Source organism: Lithobates pipiens, unplaced genomic scaffold (genome assembly GCF_037356315.1).
Source record: "Lithobates pipiens isolate NorthernLeopardFrog02 unplaced genomic scaffold, aLitPip1_a1.2 Scaffold_8, whole genome shotgun sequence".
NCBI classification, from domain to species: Eukaryota; Metazoa; Chordata; class Amphibia; order Anura; family Ranidae; genus Lithobates; species Lithobates pipiens.
The window spans coordinates 271,479,977-271,487,476 of record NW_027507903.1 but is presented as its reverse complement, the minus strand read 5'-3'; the positions used below and the strand labels follow the sequence as shown (position 1 = coordinate 271,487,476).

At 45.7% G+C, this 7,500-nt stretch overlaps 6 non-coding genes across 6 annotated transcripts in view; all 6 read left to right on the top strand.

Moving 5' to 3' along the window:
* The first annotated feature begins 385 nt into the window (after window positions 1-385).
* On the top strand, window positions 386-458 carry TRNAV-CAC (transfer RNA valine (anticodon CAC)). Its single transcript has one exon. It is a non-coding gene; the product is annotated as a tRNA-Val (tRNA).
* A 2,168-nt stretch (window positions 459-2,626) lies between these two features.
* Window positions 2,627-2,699, top strand: TRNAV-AAC (transfer RNA valine (anticodon AAC)). Its single transcript has one exon. It is a non-coding gene; the product is annotated as a tRNA-Val (tRNA).
* Window positions 2,700-2,811: 112 nt separating this feature from the next.
* TRNAV-CAC (transfer RNA valine (anticodon CAC)) lies at window positions 2,812-2,884 on the top strand. The gene has a single exon. It is a non-coding gene; the product is annotated as a tRNA-Val (tRNA).
* Window positions 2,885-3,439: 555 nt separating this feature from the next.
* Window positions 3,440-3,512, top strand: TRNAV-AAC (transfer RNA valine (anticodon AAC)). Its single transcript has one exon. It is a non-coding gene; the product is annotated as a tRNA-Val (tRNA).
* Window positions 3,513-4,434: 922 nt separating this feature from the next.
* TRNAV-CAC (transfer RNA valine (anticodon CAC)) lies at window positions 4,435-4,507 on the top strand. The gene has a single exon. It is a non-coding gene; the product is annotated as a tRNA-Val (tRNA).
* A 2,969-nt stretch (window positions 4,508-7,476) lies between these two features.
* TRNAV-AAC (transfer RNA valine (anticodon AAC)) overlaps window positions 7,477-7,500 on the top strand; it is a 73-nt gene continuing 49 nt past the window's right edge. The window contains exon 1 of the tRNA in view: window positions 7,477-7,500. This exon is cut by the window's right edge and continues 49 nt beyond it. This is a non-coding gene — a tRNA (tRNA-Val).

Here is a 7,500-nt window from a genome sequence, read left to right as displayed (position 1 = left end):
GTACTGGCTGTTTTGAGGATGTTATTTGTATCAAGTTAGGCATCCAAGATGGGCTTTCTTCCTTCTTTGCTTCATTACCAAAGAGTATCATTTGCAAGGACGGTAAACTCTACTCAGGTTATCAACCAACCAGAAGCAAATAATAGCTAATACGGTGACCCCAACCTCCGAGCAACCAACCCGAAAAGTGCTGTCGTGATAGGTTTCTGTAGTGTAGTGGTTATCACGTTCGCCTAACATGCGAAAGGTCCCCGATTCGAAACCGGGCAGAAACAATTTGAGCGCGCTAGTGCTTTTTGTCAATGTCGCTTTCAGCAGCTCTTTTCACCGATCTTACTTTAGGGTAGACTTTCGGTTTGCAAGGCTCAAAAAACAGCATGAATGGGTTTCTGTAGTGTAGTGGTTATCACGTTCGCCTCACACGCGAAAGGTCCCCGGTTCGAAACCGGGCAGAAACAGTGCTTACCTTTAACTTTTTCACAGTCTGGCAAACTCAAAGCTCTTGCCATGCCTTGCCCCTCTGGCAGCCGTAAGCCAAATCTGCCACTACAAAGCACAGTTTAGGTGCAACACCTTCAATGTGAGCTCTTTTTCTTCACTGTTTATGAGCTGACCATCGCTGTAAGTGTTTGGTGTTTAGGCAAACTTGTTTTCTGGACCCAAAGGCAATTGGAATGTGGACTTTGGTTCTCCTGCTTAGTCAGCTGAGCTGGAAAACCTGACGACCATTGGCGTATGTTTTCAGCTGACCTGGTGAGAAAAGTGTGTGGAAAAGCTAGAGGTGATATCCATGACTCAGTGTATCTTGCCAGTACTGGCTGTTTTGAGGATGTTATTTGTATCAAGTTAGGCATCCAAGATGGGCTTTCTTCCTTCTTTGCTTCATTACCAAAGAGTATCATTTGCAAGGACGGTAAACTGAACTCAGGTTATCAACCAACCAGAAGCAAATAATAGCTAATACGGTGACCCCAACCTCCGAGCAACCAACCCGAAAAATGCTGTCGTGATAGGTTTCTGTAGTGTAGTGGTTATCACGTTCGCCTAACACGCGAAAGGTCCACGGTTCGAAACCGGGCAGAAACAATTTGAGCGCGCTAGTGCTTTTTGTCAATGTCGCTTTCAGCAGCTCTTTTCACCGATCTTACTTTAGGGTAGACTTTCGGTTTGCAAGGCCCAAAAAAACAGCATGAATGGGTTTCTGTAGTGTAGTGGTTATCACGTTCGCCTCACACGCGAAAGGTCCCCGGGTAGAAACAGTGCTTACCTTTAACTTTTTCACAGTCTGGCAAACTCAAAGCTCTTGCCATGCCTTGCCCCTCTGGCAGCCGTAAGCCAAATCTGCCAATACAAAGCACAGTTTAGGTGCAACACCTTCAATGTGAGCTCTTTTTCTTCACTGTTTATGAGCTGACCATCGCTGTAAGTGTTTGGTGTTTAGGCAAACTTGTTTTCTGGACCCAAAGGCAATTGGAATGTGGACTTTGGTTCTCCTGCTTAGTCAGCTGAGCTGGAAAACCTGACGACCATTGGCGTATGTTTTCAGCTGACCTGGTGAGAAAAGTGTGTGGAAAAGCTAGAGGTGATATCCATGACTCAGTGTATCTTGCCAGTACTGGCTGTTTTGAGGATGTTATTTGTATCAAGTTAGGCATCCAAGATGGGCTTTCTTCCTTCTTTGCTTCATTACCAAAGAGTATCATTTGCAAGGACGGTAAACTGAACTCAGGTTATCAACCAACCAGAAGCAAATAATAGCTAATACGGTGACCCCAACCTCCGAGCAACCAACCCGAAAAATGCTGTCGTGATAGGTTTCTGTAGTGTAGTGGTTATCACGTTCGCCTAACACATGAAAGGTCCCCGGTTCGAAACCGGGCAGAAACAATTTGAGCGCGCTAGTGCTTTTTGTCAATGTCGCTTTCAGCAGCTCTTTTCACCGATCTTACTTTAGGGTAGACTTTCGGTTTGCAAGGCCCAAAAAAACAGCATGAATGGGTTTCTGTAGTGTAGTGGTTATCACGTTCGCCTCACACGCGAAAGGTCCCTGGTTCGAAACCGGGCAGAAACAGTGCTTACCTTTAACTTTTTCACAGTCTGGCAAACTCAAAGCTCTTGCCATGCCTTGCCCCTCTGGCAGCCGTAAGCCAAATCTGCCAATACAAAGCACAGTTTAGGTGCAACACCTTCAATGTGAGCTCTTTTTCTTCACTGTTTATGAGCTGACCATCGCTGTAAGTGTTTGGTGTTTAGGCAAACTTGTTTTCTGGACCCAAAGGCAATTGGAATGTGGACTTTGGTTCTCCTGCTTAGTCAGCTGAGCTGGAAAACCTGACGACCATTGGCGTATGTTTTCAGCTGACCTGGTGAGAAAAGTGTGTGGAAAAGCTAGAGGTGATATCCATGACTCAGTGTATCTTGCCAGTACTGGCTGTTTTGAGGATGTTATTTGTATCAAGTTAGGCATCCGAGATGGGCTTTCTTCCTTCTTTGCTTCATTACCAAAGAGTATCATTTGCAAGGACGGTAAACTGAACTCAGGTTATCAACCAACCAGAAGCAAATAATAGCTAATACGGTGACCCCAACCTCCGAGCAACCAACCCGAAAAGTGCTGTCGTGATAGGTTTCTGTAGTGTAGTGGTTATCACGTTCGCCTAACACGCGAAAGGTCCCCGGTTCGAAACCGGGCAGAAACAATTTGAGCGCGCTAGTGCTTTTTGTCAATGTCGCTTTCAGCAGCTCTTTTCACCGATCTTACTTTAGGGTAGACTTTTCGGTCTGCATGGCTCAAAAAATCAGCATGAATGGGTTTCTGTAGTGTAGTGGTTATCACGTTCGCCTCACACGCGAAAGGTCCCCGGTTCGAAACCGGGCAGAAACAGTGCTTACCTTTAACTTTTTCACAGTCTGGCAAACTCAAAGCTCTTGCCATACCTTGCCCCTCTGGCAGCCGTAAGCCAAATCTGCCAATACAAAGCACAGTTTAGGTGCAACACCTTCAATGTGAGCTCTTTTTCTTCACTGTTTATGAGCTGACCATCGCTGTAAGTGTTTGGTGTTTAGGCAAACTTGTTTTCTGGACCCAAAGGCAATTGGAATGTGGACTTTGGTTCTCCTGCTTAGTCAGCTGAGCTGGAAAACCTGACGACCATTGGCGTATGTTTTCAGCTGACCTGGTGAGAAAAGTGTGTGGAAAAGCTAGAGGTGATATCCATGACTCAGTGTATCTTGCCAGTACTGGCTGTTTTGAGGATGTTATTTGTATCAAGTTAGGCATCCGAGATGGGCTTTCTTCCTTCTTTGCTTCATTACCAAAGAGTATCATTTGCAAGGACGGTAAACTGAACTCAGGTTATCAACCAACCAGAAGCAAATAATAGCTAATACGGTGACCCCAACCTCCGAGCAACCAACCCGAAAAGTGCTGTCGTGATAGGTTTCTGTAGTGTAGTGGTTATCACGTTCGCCTAACACGCGAAAGGTCCCCGGTTCGAAACCGGGCAGAAACAATTTGAGCGCGCTAGTGCTTTTTGTCAATGTCGCTTTCAGCAGCTCTTTTCACCGATCTTACTTTAGGGTAGACTTTCGGTCTGCATGGCTCAAAAAATCAGCATGAATGGGTTTCTGTAGTGTAGTGGTTATCACGTTCGCCTCACACGCGAAAGGTCACCGGCCCGAAACCGGGCAGAAACAGTGCTTACCTTTAACTTTTTCACAGTCTGGCAAACTCAAAGCTCTTGCCATGCCTTGCCCCTCTGGCAGCCCTAAGCCAAATCTGCCAATACAAAGCACAGTTTAGGTGCAACACCTTCAATGTGAGCTCTTTTTCTTCACTGTTTATGAGCTGACCATCGCTGTAAGTGTTTGGTGTTTAGGCAAACTTGTTTTCTGGACCCAAAGGCAATTGGAATGTGGACTTTGGTTCTCCTGCTTAGTCAGCTGAGCTGGAAAACCTGACGACCATTGGCGTATGTTTTCAGCTGACCTGGTGAGAAAAGTGTGTGGAAAAGCTAGAGGTGATATCCATGACTCAGTGTATCTTGCCAGTACTGGCTGTTTTGAGGATGTTATTTGTATCAAGTTAGGCATCCAAGATGGGCTTTCTTCCTTCTTTGCTTCATTACCAAAGAGTATCATTTGCAAGGACGGTAAACTCTACTCAGGTTATCAACCAACCAGAAGCAAATAATAGCTAATACGGTGACCCCAACCTCCGAGCAACCAACCCGAAAAGTGCTGTCGTGATAGGTTTCTGTAGTGTAGTGGTTATCACGTTCGCCTAACATGCGAAAGGTCCCCGATTCGAAACCGGGCAGAAACAATTTGAGCGCGCTAGTGCTTTTTGTCAATGTCGCTTTCAGCAGCTCTTTTCACCGATCTTACTTTAGGGTAGACTTTCGGTTTGCAAGGCTCAAAAAACAGCATGAATGGGTTTCTGTAGTGTAGTGGTTATCACGTTCGCCTCACACGCGAAAGGTCCCCGGTTCGAAACCGGGCAGAAACAGTGCTTACCTTTAACTTTTTCACAGTCTGGCAAACTCAAAGCTCTTGCCATGCCTTGCCCCTCTGGCAGCCGTAAGCCAAATCTGCCACTACAAAGCACAGTTTAGGTGCAACACCTTCAATGTGAGCTCTTTTTCTTCACTGTTTATGAGCTGACCATCGCTGTAAGTGTTTGGTGTTTAGGCAAACTTGTTTTCTGGACCCAAAGGCAATTGGAATGTGGACTTTGGTTCTCCTGCTTAGTCAGCTGAGCTGGAAAACCTGACGACCATTGGCGTATGTTTTCAGCTGACCTGGTGAGAAAAGTGTGTGGAAAAGCTAGAGGTGATATCCATGACTCAGTGTATCTTGCCAGTACTGGCTGTTTTGAGGATGTTATTTGTATCAAGTTAGGCATCCAAGATGGGCTTTCTTCCTTCTTTGCTTCATTACCAAAGAGTATCATTTGCAAGGACGGTAAACTGAACTCAGGTTATCAACCAACCAGAAGCAAATAATAGCTAATACGGTGACCCCAACCTCCGAGCAACCAACCCGAAAAATGCTGTCGTGATAGGTTTCTGTAGTGTAGTGGTTATCACGTTCGCCTAACACGCGAAAGGTCCACGGTTCGAAACCGGGCAGAAACAATTTGAGCGCGCTAGTGCTTTTTGTCAATGTCGCTTTCAGCAGCTCTTTTCACCGATCTTACTTTAGGGTAGACTTTCGGTTTGCAAGGCCCAAAAAAACAGCATGAATGGGTTTCTGTAGTGTAGTGGTTATCACGTTCGCCTCACACGCGAAAGGTCCCCGGGTAGAAACAGTGCTTACCTTTAACTTTTTCACAGTCTGGCAAACTCAAAGCTCTTGCCATGCCTTGCCCCTCTGGCAGCCGTAAGCCAAATCTGCCAATACAAAGCACAGTTTAGGTGCAACACCTTCAATGTGAGCTCTTTTTCTTCACTGTTTATGAGCTGACCATCGCTGTAAGTGTTTGGTGTTTAGGCAAACTTGTTTTCTGGACCCAAAGGCAATTGGAATGTGGACTTTGGTTCTCCTGCTTAGTCAGCTGAGCTGGAAAACCTGACGACCATTGGCGTATGTTTTCAGCTGACCTGGTGAGAAAAGTGTGTGGAAAAGCTAGAGGTGATATCCATGACTCAGTGTATCTTGCCAGTACTGGCTGTTTTGAGGATGTTATTTGTATCAAGTTAGGCATCCAAGATGGGCTTTCTTCCTTCTTTGCTTCATTACCAAAGAGTATCATTTGCAAGGACGGTAAACTGAACTCAGGTTATCAACCAACCAGAAGCAAATAATAGCTAATACGGTGACCCCAACCTCCGAGCAACCAACCCGAAAAATGCTGTCGTGATAGGTTTCTGTAGTGTAGTGGTTATCACGTTCGCCTAACACATGAAAGGTCCCCGGTTCGAAACCGGGCAGAAACAATTTGAGCGCGCTAGTGCTTTTTGTCAATGTCGCTTTCAGCAGCTCTTTTCACCGATCTTACTTTAGGGTAGACTTTCGGTTTGCAAGGCCCAAAAAAACAGCATGAATGGGTTTCTGTAGTGTAGTGGTTATCACGTTCGCCTCACACGCGAAAGGTCCCTGGTTCGAAACCGGGCAGAAACAGTGCTTACCTTTAACTTTTTCACAGTCTGGCAAACTCAAAGCTCTTGCCATGCCTTGCCCCTCTGGCAGCCGTAAGCCAAATCTGCCACTACAAAGCACAGTTTAGGTGCAACACCTTCAATGTGAGCTCTTTTTCTTCACTGTTTATGAGCTGACCATCGCTGTAAGTGTTTGGTGTTTAGGCAAACTTGTTTTCTGGACCCAAAGGCAATTGGAATGTGGACTTTGGTTCTCCTGCTTAGTCAGCTGAGCTGGAAAACCTGACGACCATTTGCGTATGTTTTCAGCTGACCTGGTGAGAAAAGTGTGTGGAAAAGCTAGAGGTGATATCCATGACTCAGTGTATCTTGCCAGTACTGGCTGTTTTGAGGATGTTATTTGTATCAAGTTAGGCATCCAAGATGGGCTTTCTTCCTTCTTTGCTTCATTACCAAAGAGTATCATTTGCAAGGACGGTAAACTGAACTCAGGTTATCAACCAACCAGAAGCAAATAATAGCTAATACGGTGACCCCAACCTCCGAGCAACCAACCCGAAAAATGCTGTCGTGATAGGTTTCTGTAGTGTAGTGGTTATCACGTTTGCCTAACACGCGAAAGGTCCACGGTTCGAAACCGGGCAGAAACAGTTTGAGCGCGCTAGTGCTTTTTGTCAATGTCGCTTTCAGCAGCTCTTTTCACCGATCTTACTTTAGGGTAGACTTTCGGTTTGCAAGGCCCAAAAAAACAGCATGAATGGGTTTCTGTAGTGTAGTGGTTATCACGTTCGCCTCACACGCGAAAGGTCCCCGGGTAGAAACAGTGCTTACCTTTAACTTTTTCACAGTCTGGCAAACTCAAAGCTCTTGCCATGCCTTGCCCCTCTGGCAGCCGTAAGCCAAATCTGCCAATACAAAGCACAGTTTAGGTGCAACACCTTCAATGTGAGCTCTTTTTCTTCACTGTTTATGAGCTGACCATCGCTGTAAGTGTTTGGTGTTTAGGCAAACTTGTTTTCTGGACCCAAAGGCAATTGGAATGTGGACTTTGGTTCTCCTGCTTAGTCAGCTGAGCTGGAAAACCTGACGACCATTGGCGTATGTTTTCAGCTGACCTGGTGAGAAAAGTGTGTGGAAAAGCTAGTGGTGATATCCATGACTCAGTGTATCTTGCCAGTACTGGCTGTTTTGAGGATGTTATTTGTATCAAGTTAGGCATCCGAGCTGGGCTTTCTTCCTTCTTTGCTTCATTACCAAAGAGTATCATTTGCAAGGACGGTAAACTGAACTCAGGTTATCAACCAACCAGAAGCAAATAATAGCTAATACGGTGACCCCAACCTCCGAGCAACCAACCCGAAAAGTGCTGTCGTGATAGGTTTCTGTAGTGTAGTGGTTATCA